We start from the raw sequence: 13,474 nt of genomic DNA, 5'->3' as shown, positions 1-13,474 counted from the left end.
TTGTGTGGAGTCACTTGGCATATTCTTCTTTCGGTGGATTTGGGTGGGAGGGCTACCAACTAAATAAATAGATTTATTTCTTTTAATTATTCCTTTATTATTAGTGATTGTTCATTTTACCTACTTTTAAAATTCCACTGTAGTTTACATACAGTGTTCTATTAGTTTTAGGTGTACAATGCAGTAATTCAACAACTCTATACGTTACTCAGTGCTTATCATAAGGATACTCTTAATCTCATTTACTTATTTCACCCATCTCCCCACCCATCTCCCTCCTGGTAACCATTAATTTTTTCTTTATAGTTAAGAGTCTGCTTTTTGATTTCTCTCTCTCTCTCTCTCTCTCTCATTTACGTGTTTCTTAAATTACACATGAATCAAATCATGTGGCATCCATCTTTCTCTGACTTATTTCACTCAGCAGTATACTCTCTAGATCCATCGATGTTATTGCAAAAGGGAAGATTTCATTCCCTTTGGATGGCTGCGTAACATTCCGTCATACAAAAGCACACACATGCACACACACTGCTTCTTTATCCATTCATCGATTGATTGACATCTGGGCTGCTTCCATAATTGGGTTATTATAAATAATTCTGCAATAAACATAAGGATGCATATATCTTTTCATACTAATGCTTTTGCATTCTTTAGGTAAATGTTCTATAGTAGAATTGCTGGATAATCTGGTAATTCTATTTTTAATTTTTTGAGGAACCTCCATATTATTTTCCATAGTGGTTGCATGAATTTACATTCACAAGAAAACAAAAAGTTTCCTTTTCTACATCCTTGCCAACACTTGTTTATTTTTTATTTTAGCCATTCTGACAGGTATAAGTTGATATCTCATTGTGCTTTTGATTTGCATTTCCCTGATGATTAGTGATGTTGACCATTTTTTCATGTGTCTGTTGGTCACCTGTATGTCTTCTTTGGAGAAATGTCTATTCATATCATGATGTCTACAAATGTCTATTCATGTCTTCTGCTCATTTATAATTGGATTGTTAATATTATTATTTTGGTATTAAGTTGCATAAGTTCTTTATATGTTTCTGAATTAATCTCTTATTGGATATACAATTTGTAAATATCTTCTTCCATTCAACAGGTGTCTTTTAGTTTTATTGTTTCCTTTGCTGGGCAAAGCTTTTTGTTTGATACAGTCTCATAGTTTATTTTTGCTTTTTTCCCCTTTGCTATAAAGAAGTTATTTATTTATTTATTTAGATTAATTTATTTATTTGAGAGAGTGAGAGCATGGAGGGAGGGGCAGATGGAGAAGGAGAAAAACAGACTCCCTTCTGAGTGTGGAGCCTAGAAGGGCCTCGATCTTATAACCCTGAGATCATGACCTGAGCTAAAATCAAGAGTTGGCCACTTAACCAGCTTTCCCACCCAGGTGCCCCAGAAGTTTTTATTTTGGTGTATCCCAATAGTTTGTTTGTTTGTTTGTTTTTCCTTTGCCTTAGAAGACAAATTCAGGAAAATGTTGCTATGGCTCATGTTAGAGAAATGATTGCTGGTGCTCTTTTAGGATTTGTATGGTTTCAGTTCTCTCATTGAAGTCCTTCATCCATTTTTAGTTTATTTTTGTGTATGATGTAAGAAAATGGTCCAGTTTTATTCTTTTACATGTAGCTGTCCAGTTTTCTCAACACCATTTGTTGAAAAGACTGTCTTTTTCTCATTTTATATTCTTTTATTCTTTTTTTTTTAAAGATTTTATTTATTTATTCATGAGAGACACAGAAAATGAGAGAGAGAGGCAGAGACACAAGCAGAGGGAGAAGCAGGCTCCATGCAGGGAGCCTGATGTGGGACTCAATCCCAGGACTCCAGGATCATGCCCTGGGCTGAAGGCAGGCGCTAAACCACTGGGCCACCCAGGGATCCCCACATATTCTTTTATTTTTTAAAGATTTTATTATTTTGAGAGAGACAGAATGAGCGTGAAATCGGGGTAGGTGCAGAGGCAGAAGGAGAGAGAGAATCTCAAGCAGACACCACGTTGAGCATGGAAGCCTATGGCATGGCTCAATCTCATAAGCCTGAGATCATGACCTAAGCAAAAAATAAAGAGTGAAACATTTAACCGACTGAGCCACTCAGGTGCCTCTCTCGTTGCATGTGCTTGTTCTCCTTTGTCAAAAATTAATTGACCATATAATTCTGGGTTTATTTTGGGGCTGCATTCTGCTCCATTGATCTATGTGTCTGTTTTTGTGCCAGTGCCATATTGTTTTGTACAATACAGCTTTGTAGTATATCTCAAAATCTGAAATTAGGCTACCTTCAGTTTTGTTCTTTTTCAAGATTGCTGTAGCTCTTTTATTTTAAAACTATTTTTTTCTAGTTCTCAAAAAAATGCTGTTGGTATTTTGACATAGATTGCATTAAATATGTAGATTGCTTTTTGTAGTGTGGACATTTTAACAATATCTGTTCTTCCAACCCATGAGTATGGACTATCTTTCCATTTGTGTTGTCACTAATGCCTTTCATCAATGCTTTATAGTTTTCAGAGTACAGGTCTTTCGCCTCCTTGGTTAAGCTTATTCCTAGGTATTTTATTATTTTTAGTGCAATGGTAAATAGGCTCTTTTCTTAATTTCTCTTTCTGCATCTTCATCATTAGTTTATAGAAATGCAATGGAATTCTGTGTATTAATTTTGTATCTTACGACCTTACTGAATTCATTTATCAGTTGTAGGTTTTAGGTGGAGTCTTTTAGGTTTTCTATAGATAGTATCATGTCACCTGCAAATAGTGAAGGTTTTACTTTTTCCTTACCAACATGGATGCTTTTTATTTCCTTTTCACCTCTGATGGCTGTGGCTAACACTTCTAGTACTCTGTTGAACAAAAGTGGTGAGACTGGGCATCTCTGTGTTGTCCCTGATCTTAGGGGAATATCTTTCAGTTTTGCACATTGAGTAGGATGTTAGCTATGGGTTTTTGATATGTGGCCTTTACCATATTGAAGTATGTTCTCTTTAAACCTATTTGGTTGAGGGCTTTTATCAGGATGGATACAATGTATGTTGTACTTTGTCAAATGATTTTTCTGTATCCATTGAAATGATCATGTTTTTTTTTTTCCTTTGTCTTGATGTGATGTATCACACTGATTGATTTGTGAATATTGAACCACACTTACACACAAGGAATAAATCCTTGATTGTGGTGAATGTTTTTTTAATGTATTATTGGATTCTCCTCTATTTTGAATGATAGCCTTGCTGGGTTAGAGTGTTCTTCATTGCAGATTTTTTATTTTTCAGTATTTTGAATATTGTATGCCACTCTCTTCTTGCCTGCAAAATTTCTGCTGAAACATCAACTGATAACATTATGGGGGTTTCCCTTATTTGTAACCATCTTCTTTTCTTTTTTTAAGATTTTATTTATTTATTCATGAGAGACACAGAGAGAGGCAGAGACATACATAGACAGACTGCTTCTCCAAGCAGTCTCCCTGTGGGGAGCCTGATGTGGGACTTAAACACTTAAACACACCTGAAGGCAGATGCTCAACCACTGAGCCACCCAGGTGCCCCCATCTTCTTTTCTTGCCATACTTAATAATTCCCATTCTCACTATTTTTTGCCATTTTAATTACTATATGTCTTGGTTGACCTCCTTGAATTGATTTTGTTGGTGGGTCTCTGTGCGTCCTGTTTGAATTTCTGGTTCCTTCAGATTTGGGATGGTTTTAGCTACTATTTCTTAAAATTTCAACCCCTTTTCTCTGTTTTCTCTTTCTACTATCCCTATAATGTGAATGTTACTGTACTGATGGTATTGCTGCATTTCCTGTCTATTTTCATTTATTGTTCTTTCTGCTGTTCACTTGATTACTTTTCATTACTCTGTCCTCCATGCTGCTGAACCATTTTTCTATTCCCTATATCTACCATTTATTCCATGTAGTGTATAATTACTGAGTTCCCCATCTCTGATTGGTTCTTTTTTAAATATTTTCTATCACTTCATTAAGGATTTCACTGAGGTTCTCCACTCTTTTCTCAGGTCCAGTGAGGATCTTTATGACTATTACTTTAAATTCCCTATCAGACATATTACTTATCTGTTTCATTTAGCTCTCTGTATTTTTTCATTTGAGACATATTTTTTCTGTCTCCTATTTTGTCTAACTCTTTGTGTCTGTTTCTATGTTAGGAAAGTCAGCTATGTCTCCTATTCTTGAAAGTACTGGCCTTCTGAAGAAGATACCCTGCAATGCAATGTCCCCTTTCTCCATAAACTGATGCTTCAGGGATGTCTCCGATATGTGTTGCCTGCACCCTGCTATTGTGGTTGAGCCACATTTTCCTTCAGTCCGGTTGTCTGCAATGGCTCTCTTTGCCTGTTGTTGGCAGGGTTTGGTTCCTGTGTTGTTAGTGGGTCAGTCTGGAGCTGCCTTGGGCTTGAGTTGGGTCAGATGTTTTCCAGAGATGCAGTAGCACCAAACTGATGGGCCTTTCTAATTTTGTCCTTTGGGAAGCTTTTGTTGGTGGGCAGGACCTGCAGTCAGACCAGATGCCGGCCTCTATAAGATGCTGGGGCCAGAGTGAAATAAGTGTGTGAGGTCATCTTCCCCTCTCCCCAGGACAGGAGTCTCTTTGGAATGGTGTTGGCCCCTGTTGGGGATGCTTGTACACTCTCTGTCCTATGGCACCATTTTGGATAGGCTCTGGCCAATAACTTATTAGAAGGCACATGGCCATAGGAGAACACAGGGGCAGAGTGCACTTTTAGTAATTTTGGTAGAGATCACTGGAGCTGAACTGGTTCCTGTAGGTATCCACGTGTCTAAGCTGGGGTAAGAAGTAGGAAAGTTGTGCCTGTTAGCTCCTGTTTCCCTGGGTAAGTTTCCTAAAAATACTTGTCCCTCCAGTGTATGCTCTGAGTAGTAAATAAATCTCCTTTCTATATACCTCAGGCATTTTTCAAACTGCTGCCCTATGCAGTATCTCAGTGAGTCTGTTTGTTGTACTCTCTCTTTAATGGCAGGGATTGCTTCCTATCACTCTCCTAGGGATTCCAGACCTGAGGTGAGTGTTCTTTATAGTTCCAGGTATTAGACCCTACTGATTGTATGAACTCACAAAATTATGTCCCTCTGGTTTTCCAAGCCAAATGTTATGAGGATTTTTCTTTCCTGTGTGGGTTCCCCATGTCTGGGGTGCTTCATATGAGGGTCTATTTCTGTCCCCTCTCCTTGCCTGTGGCTTCCCTCCTTCCCATGGATAGTCCCATGAGTCTGTTTAGCTCTGGACAATGTCTTCATCCCTCCTACCCTCTTTGATATGGTCTCTTTTCTGCATTTAGTTGTGGGGGTAAGTTCTGCCAGTTTTGGGGTTGTTCTAGTTATTTACACTGATATAGATGTTATCTAGTTGTATCCATGGGATGAGGTAAAGCCTAGGATCTTCCTAAGCTGCCATCTTGCTACATGGGACGACTCTGCTTAACTTACCTTTTGTAACCTGTTTAACATATATCTGAAGTCAAATCTACAAAACAAAGTATATTTAATAATTTATAGTTTCTATTTTTCCTTCCATTCTATTCTTACCTTCTTTGAAATGTTCTATCTATATAAATACACACCTTTAAGTCTTCTTTAATTTCAGAATGCATTTCTTCAGAATAATTTCTTCTTTAATTTCAATGTTATTGTTGTTTTATTCTCATGCTTTCATTTTACTTCTTCATTCTTTTAAAAAATTATTTAGGGATCCCTGGGTGGTGCAGCGGTTTGGCGCCTGCCTTTGGCCCAGGGCGCGATCCTGGAGACCCGGGATCGAATCCCACGTCGGGCTCCCGGTACATGGAGCCTGCTTCTCCCTCTGCCTGTGTCTCTGCCTCTCTCTCTATCTGTGTGTGACTATCATAAATAAATAAAAATTTATAAAAAAAAAAGAGGGAATGCCACATTAAAAAAAATAATAATAAAAAAATAAAAAATTATTTATATGTATTTCCTTAAACTGTTGTCTTTCTTCATTTGTTAATGTTGCTTATTTCCTTTTTTTCATTTTGTATTTCTTTTATGACACTATTTTGTTTATCATGTTTATTTACTCTTATGTTCTTCCTAGCTTATCCTTTACTACATATTCTTTTGCCTATTATATAAGTAGTTTAAACTTATTACATGAATTTTTAGTTCCAATTCTTTCTCTGTGTTTTCTTAGCTCTTTTTTCAATGATTCTTCTTGCCCAATAGTTTTATTTCATATCTTCTCTAAATAGTTTTTTTTTGCAGTGCTTTTATACCTTCTTTTTAAAAAATTATTTTAGTTCATTTTTTAAATGTTAATTCACAGCTTTCATTTGTGGGGCATATTTTTCTGCCATTTCTTTGTCTGTATACATATTTTCCTGCCCATTTATTGCTTCTCATACTAATTTATTATGGGATTTGAAGGTAACCCTTTCAATTGCATGTGTTTAAGTGAGGTGGATTTTCCCTTCTGCATTCTTAGAAAGGGAGTGTAGCACATAATGATAGTGCTCCACTGGATTCCAGCTTCAGTGTGATTGAGTTCCAGCAGCTTGCTCCTGTGCCCCTTTCTCAGATATTCCTTACTTCATACCATGAACTCTTGTGTATTTATGCTGAACCCTTGCATGCCAAATCCTTGAGAAAAAGACCTTATATGATCCTATTCCAGGATATTCTTATATACCATTAACACAGGTAATAGGCATAGAAATTTAAGAGTATTTTGGTAGAGGATAGATGAGATAAGAGAGTGATAAAAATGTGCAAAAACAATTCCAATATATGTTTTTTTAAGAGAGCAAAGCATTTAAACTTTTCTTCTGAGTCATATCTTTGACATGTCCTTAGTCAGCCATGCAGAAATACTCAGTAACCTCACTGGGTGCTTGATTAGAAAAACACACATATCCTTACCAAAAAAAATAGTGACTTAATTAGAGATAATTGACCTTTTTATATACATTTTAGAGGATAAGTGAACACACTGAAGACTTATTTATTGACACCATATGGCACTATCTCACAGTGATACTCAAATTATGTAGAACAAGGCTAATCAAAACTAAATAGCTCATCAAAAGGTCTTCCATTTCTAAGATGCTGCTATTTAATTCTGGAGGCTTCTCGATATTTCCTTGGACACAAAAGTACTTTATACATTCTTTTTTTCAAAGCATGCCGTTTCTAGTAAAGAAGCCTGCAAAAGTTATCTATAATTTTCAAATCATGAGTGTAATTTTAGCTTACCATTTATTTATTAATTTATCAAATATATATGCTTTTTTTTAGCTTTGATATCTGATCTTATTCATTTGTTACTTTTAGAAAATCTCATTTTTGACTGGACTCAGATTTGGAGGTAGAAGCTCTCAGAGAGAACAGCCTCTGTCTCTTGGCAATCTATTCCTGCTATTTTTCTTTGGCCTCCTTCATTCTCTTGGCCAAAAGTTCCACATATTCTTTAGTCTCTTCCTTATTTTTCTTAGTAAGCTATTTCTTCAGAGTGACAAAGCAGAGTAGTATTAGTGAGTCCAGGACTTTATCATACTGACCAAGTTGAGAACACTGAGTTTGGCAGCCACAATGGAACCCCAAACAGAACTACACTTTCTTTCTCCAGTCCACCTTGGTCCATAGCAAGAATGCTGCTTACTCAACAACAGGAGGATATGGCCATGGTCAAGACACCTTCCTTCGTAGGGAAGACTTGTTTGTCATTGCCAGCAATGATTTGGACAATATAACCCTCCATCCTTCACCTAGGGCATCAGCAGCAATTCTGTGGCCATATGCTTTTCATAAAAGGTACAAAGTTTACGTTCATCATCTACTTCACTACCCCTGCTCTCAAAGAGTTGACATACTTTGCATTTGAGATCTGATTTTCTTTTTTTTTTAATTTATTTTTTATTGGTGTTCAATTTACTAACATACAGAATAACCCCCAGTGCCCGTCACCCATTCACTCCCACCCCCTGCCCTTCTCCCCTTCCACCACCCCTAGTTCGTTTCCCAGAGTTAGCAGTCTTTACGTTCTGTCTCCCTTTCTGATTTTTCCCACATATTTCTTCTCCCTTCCCTTATATTCCCTTTCACTATTATTTATATTCCCCAAATGAATGAAAACATATAATGTTTGTCCTTCACCGACTGACTTACTTCACTCAGCATAATACCCTCCAGTTCCATCCACGTTGAAGCAAATGGTGGGTATTTGTCATTTCTAATAGCTGAGGAATATTCCATTGTATACATAAACCACATCTTCTTTATCCATTCATCTTTCGTTGGACACCGAGGCTCCTTCCACAGTTTGGCTATCGTGGCCATTGCTGCTATAAACATCGGGGTGCAGGTGTCCCGGCGTTTCATTGCATTTGTATCTTTGGGGTAAATCCCCAACAGTGCAATTGCTGGGTCGTAGGGCAGGTCTATTTTTAACTCTTTGAGGAACCTCCACACAGTTTTCCAGAGTGGCTGCACCAGTTCACATTCCCACCAACAGTGTAAGAGGGTTCCCTTTTCTCCACATCGTCTCCAACATTTGTTGTTTCCTGCCTTGAGATCTGATTTTCATGTAAAAAAATGTATCAATGCAGGATACATGCAGGCATTAAATGTTTAGAAAATCGTTTGAGTGGCTCATGGAATTTCTGCAAGCCCAGGCACTTGGAAGAACCAAACTCGGAGCAGGAAGAAAGAGCAGCTGTCAAGGCAGATCCAGAGTGAAAAGTCACAGCTCATGATCCCACTGACAGTACACTTTTGCAACTGTTCCTCTAGAGAAAATACCTCTTCAGATAAAACAAAGAGTAACAATAAGGAAAATGCTCCATCCCTGCTTTCCTGCATTTTTTTTGGTTACTGCCTCCAGAATTAATATTTTAGGCAGGTACCTAGGTCATGTGTTCATCCAAGCTTTCAGGAGATATAGCTTTGTTTGTGGGTGGCAGTCTCAAGATTTAGAAAATGGGTAACTTCCCAAACAGTAATAGATGGTTCATAGAATATGGAGAAATTAAGATGATGAATATCCACTCTGTACCTTTAACATGCTCAAACAAAATTCTAGGTAATACAGAAGAGTATATTGAAATGCTTTCTGATCTTTAAAAAATAGAAAAATACCTTAGTCTGGATTTAAGACACAAATGCATTTATACATTCTGTGGCATAAAGTTACTATTTTACAGTTTTCTCCATGCAGTAAATGAGTACATTTTATTCAGATCTTAGTATGTTAAAAATTTTTCTTTGTCTCTGCAGTTATCTATAGAATATTAAATCTACGTAATAGTATATATTATCAATATTATATGTAATGTATATGTAATATATATTACATGTGTATTTTATTATATATTATCTGTGGATTATTTCATACTTCATATTTTTGAGGAAGATCTAGTCACAATTCATCTGCTCTTAAACTATGCAAATATAAAATCTAACTTGTTAGAATGGCATTAACAGCTGTAATCTGTGGGGTGCCTAGGTGCCTCAGTTGGTTAAGCCATTTGCCTTTGGCTCAGGTCATGATCTCAGGATCCTGTGATCTATCCCCTCAGTAGGCTGTGTTCAGTGTGTAATCTGCTTCCCCCTCTTCCTTTGCCTCCTTACTCTGTGCTCTCTCTCTCTCAAATAAATAAATAAAATCCTAAAAAAAAAAAAAAAAACAACTTTTGTAATCTGTTCCCAACCTATCTTTCTGAAACCACATTCTTTTACTCTCTTCCATAAAGTTTATACTCTAACTTAACCTATTTTCTAACTGTGGCATATGTTTTTATAATTCTATGCATTTGCTTGTGATTTTACCTTGACCTAGAGGATTCTACCTGTTATTTGATCTCCTGAGAGAATATAATTGATATGTTAAAACACAAGATGCCTCTTTCCCTGTGAGCCTTTGTCAACTTTTCTGAAAAAGAAAATAGATACTATCTGGGTTGATTTAACTTTTATTTTTTACACTGTAAATGTAGTTGTGGAGGCCAAGAAAATTAAGGCCATTCCACCTTAAGTTTAGCGTTAGCACACCCACCTCGGGGTCCAAGTCCCTGCTCTGCTGTGTCCTGTATACTCGGACCCAAGCTCGAGCTTGTTGATAAACCCTCATGTACTTGTATTGGTGTCAGCTCCTTGGTGGTTTCTCAGATTTGCAATCTTGGGCACAACAATAGCAATACATTTACAATAGCTTCACAGGGGAGTTCTTTTGCAAGAGTATGAGGTCCTCAGGACCTGGAATTGTGCCTTCTATTTAATTGTGTGTGTGTGTGTTTGTGTGTGTGTGTAAAGTTGCCGAGAAAAATGTAAATGTTTACTAAATATCTGTTAAGTTAAATATCACCAAGGAGTGGTAAGTAATTAGAAAATATTCTCTCATCTGCTGATTCTTTAAATTTTACCAAAATTCTAAGGTGGTATAATTTTTAAATTTTTATGTGAAAGTTTTCCAACAACACATGAAATAGAGAATTTCCATAGCCACAAAATAAAATTGTAATTCTTAAGGGGTACTGTGTTCAAAGATTAAATTATGTTTGTCTGAAGTGGGAAAATTGATAAATATTAAACTAACAAGAATGCAAAATTAGTCATTTATTGACTCTAACTATGCATATTTATGCAAATATTATGCACATTCTCTGTGTTAAATGCTCCTTCTTGCTTTCATTCACTACCTGCATATACCACCTTAGAACCATGCAGAAAGTGAAGGAATTTAGGTTATGCTAGAAGAGTAAGTTTCAAATGAATTATTTTCTCAAAATATACTAGTGTTTGTTTGGGACCAATGTGAATTTTGTGCTTTCTTCTCTACTCCCTCCAAACCTCCAAATAATGCTTCCTCCTGCTTTGTTATCTTTTAATGTGCTGGCACACATTATTAAGTTGCCAGGCCACTTGTGAATATTTGCCAGGAAGTGATGTCATTTGGTGGCTTCTGCTATCCAGCCAAATAGTTGCATTCACCATCAGTTAAAATAATAATAACTACCATTTACTAAGTAAAGAGTGAGAGCCAGCTATTTGATAAACGTGCTAAATGAATTAGCTGTTTTAATCCTTAAATATTTTAAAAAGGATTGCTATGATATCATTTTAACTCATCAAGATTAATAGTTGGAGTGATGAGGGAAGGCTAGCTGAGGACAGAGCACAAGCTGACACCCCAGAAATGAGCCCCTCCCCCAAATGGGATATGTGTGACATTCCTCAGACATTCCTGGCTCCCCTAAAGCTAAGGGAAAGGAAAAACAAATACTTAATTTATAGAAATTACAGTCTTGTAGACATGAGTCTCAGTTTACAAAATGTCTTTGTGATTTACAAGAAAAAAAGCATTCTTATTAAAAACCTGATTTCCAGAAGAATACTCCCAACTATCTTAAAGTTAATGCTTTATTAGAAGGAAAAACAACCTTAACTTGACAATGGCAAGGCCTCCTGTGTCTCATAGGCCCTCTTTAGCAGGCAAAAATTCTTTTGAAAACCTCCCTTTTCCTTACTTCCCCCAACTCCTAAGTACATACTCAGCCAGCCACTCCTCACAACCCTGGGGTAGCTGCTCTTCCCGTCCGTGGGTCTTGTCCCTGTGCTTTAAAAAAACCACCATTTTGCATCAAAGATGTCTCAAGAATTCTTTCTGGACCTCATCCCAAACTGTACCTATATTTCAAAACTGCATCGGGACAGTTACAATATAGAATAATAAGGATTCAAACCAGGTTTCTACTGGATTTGTAAATCTGTGAAGACTTACTCTTTTCACTGCATTATCACTCATGGAAGAAAAAGTAATTAAAAAAAAAAAACAGCTCTGCAGGCTTTTTCAGATTCTGATATCTAGATAAGGCCTCTCTCTTAACTGAAGTCTATGGTATGGTTTTTATGCGTGTGTTTCTTCTCAGATAAATTACTGATGCCCAACTCATCTGCCTATGCTGTTTCCCCATTGAGAGTTTGTACTACCACACCCATCTGGTTATTAACCACACTCAGTTTTTAGTACTATAGAATGCCAAATGATAAGAAATATCACTAAGGTTGTCATTCTAAGTAGCAAGTAAGGATACAGAGTTTGCAAACAAAACCTATTATTTGTTAACAAACATAATCTATTTCCTTAAGATGTTGGAACAGAATAATTGATGAATCAAAGCAACTGAAGGCAAACTTCTGATCTTGACATGATGAAGTAGCTGGTTTTAAACTTACCTCTTATAGAAAACAATTATATAACTGGAAAAATTTATGAAGAAACCGTTATTATGCAGCAGATAATGCAAGACTGCTAGTCTTAAGAGAAATGAAGTAAGCTCTACATTTACTGCAGCCTTTTGCCTGGGAGCATTTTCTAAACTATGATGCAGAGAAATAAAATACAAGAACAAAAGCCAATCTCACTGGATGGAGAAAACAGAGAATGGAATGTGGAATTGCTAAGGCAGCTGGAATTTGCAAGACATGGTATTGGAGAGAGTTTCAAGATTTATTATAAAGCTACTGTGTATAAAGCTGTGATAATTAAGAGAAGGTGGGTATTGGCATCAAAATAGAAAAATAGCTCAAAGGAATAGACCAGAGAATCCAGACATGGATTTACAAATGTATGGCCAATTTTAATTTTACACAACAGCACCAAAAGAAATCAATGAGGAAAGAGAATTATTTTCAACAACTAGTACTGTAACACTGGATACTATATGAAAAGAATGAAGTTTAATTTCTAATGGCACCAAAGAAAAAATTACTAGAAATAAATCTTTGACCTAAATATGAGAGCTACAATTTGGGGAGTTTTTAGAAGAACGTGTGGAAGAATACTTTCTCACATTGTGGTAAGTAGAGATTGTTATGACACAAAAGGCACTGTTATGGATTACATTATGTCCCCCTCCTCAGATTCGTCTGTTGAAGTCCTAATTCTCAGTACCTCAGATTATGACCTTATTTGGAAGAAAAATTTTGCAGATATAATTAGTTAAATTAAGATGAGGCCATTGAAGCAGGCTTTACTCCAAAATTATTGGTGTTCCTATAGGAAGGGGACATTTGGAGATAGACTTACTCAGAAAGATGGTATAAAGACACAGGGAAAAGACAGCTATCCACAAAGCAAAGAGAAAGGCCTCAGAGAAATCAACCCTCTTGATACCTTTATCTCAAACTTCTAGCTTCCAAAATTCTGCCAATAAATTGCTCTTGTTTAAACCAATCAGTTTGTGGTACTTTGTTATGGCTGCCCTAGTGAACTAATATAGGCCTAACCATAAAAGAAAAAAAATCCTAAAATTATAAATTGCTTTTCCCATAAAAATTGAAAAAATTTTCTCAGCAAAAGGTACAATTAAGAAAGTGAAATGAAAATGAAAGCAGTAGCAGTAGACTGCAAGAAAACATCTGTGATACATATCACATCTCCTTAACAAAGGACTCGGGC

The 13,474-nt window shown here is 36.5% G+C and overlaps 1 long non-coding RNA gene across 4 annotated transcripts in view; it reads left to right on the top strand.

Moving 5' to 3' along the window:
- The window catches only part of LOC140605310 (uncharacterized), a 64,432-nt gene that overhangs the window by 37,089 nt on the left and 13,869 nt on the right, over positions 1-13,474 (top strand). The window contains exon 4 of one of the 4 annotated variants that reach the window (XR_012008023.1): positions 12,163-13,037. The exons of the other annotated variants lie outside the window; for them this stretch is intronic. This is a non-coding gene — a long non-coding RNA (uncharacterized lncRNA). Of the gene's footprint in view, positions 1-12,162; positions 13,038-13,474 lie in introns of those variants that run through there. 4 annotated transcript variants of the gene reach the window in all.

This window comes from Canis lupus, chromosome 15, assembly GCF_048164855.1.
Source record: "Canis lupus baileyi chromosome 15, mCanLup2.hap1, whole genome shotgun sequence".
Classification (NCBI taxonomy): Eukaryota; Metazoa; Chordata; class Mammalia; order Carnivora; family Canidae; genus Canis; species Canis lupus.
Note: the sequence above shows the minus strand (reverse complement) of the source record. Positions and strands in the feature narration are given on the sequence as shown.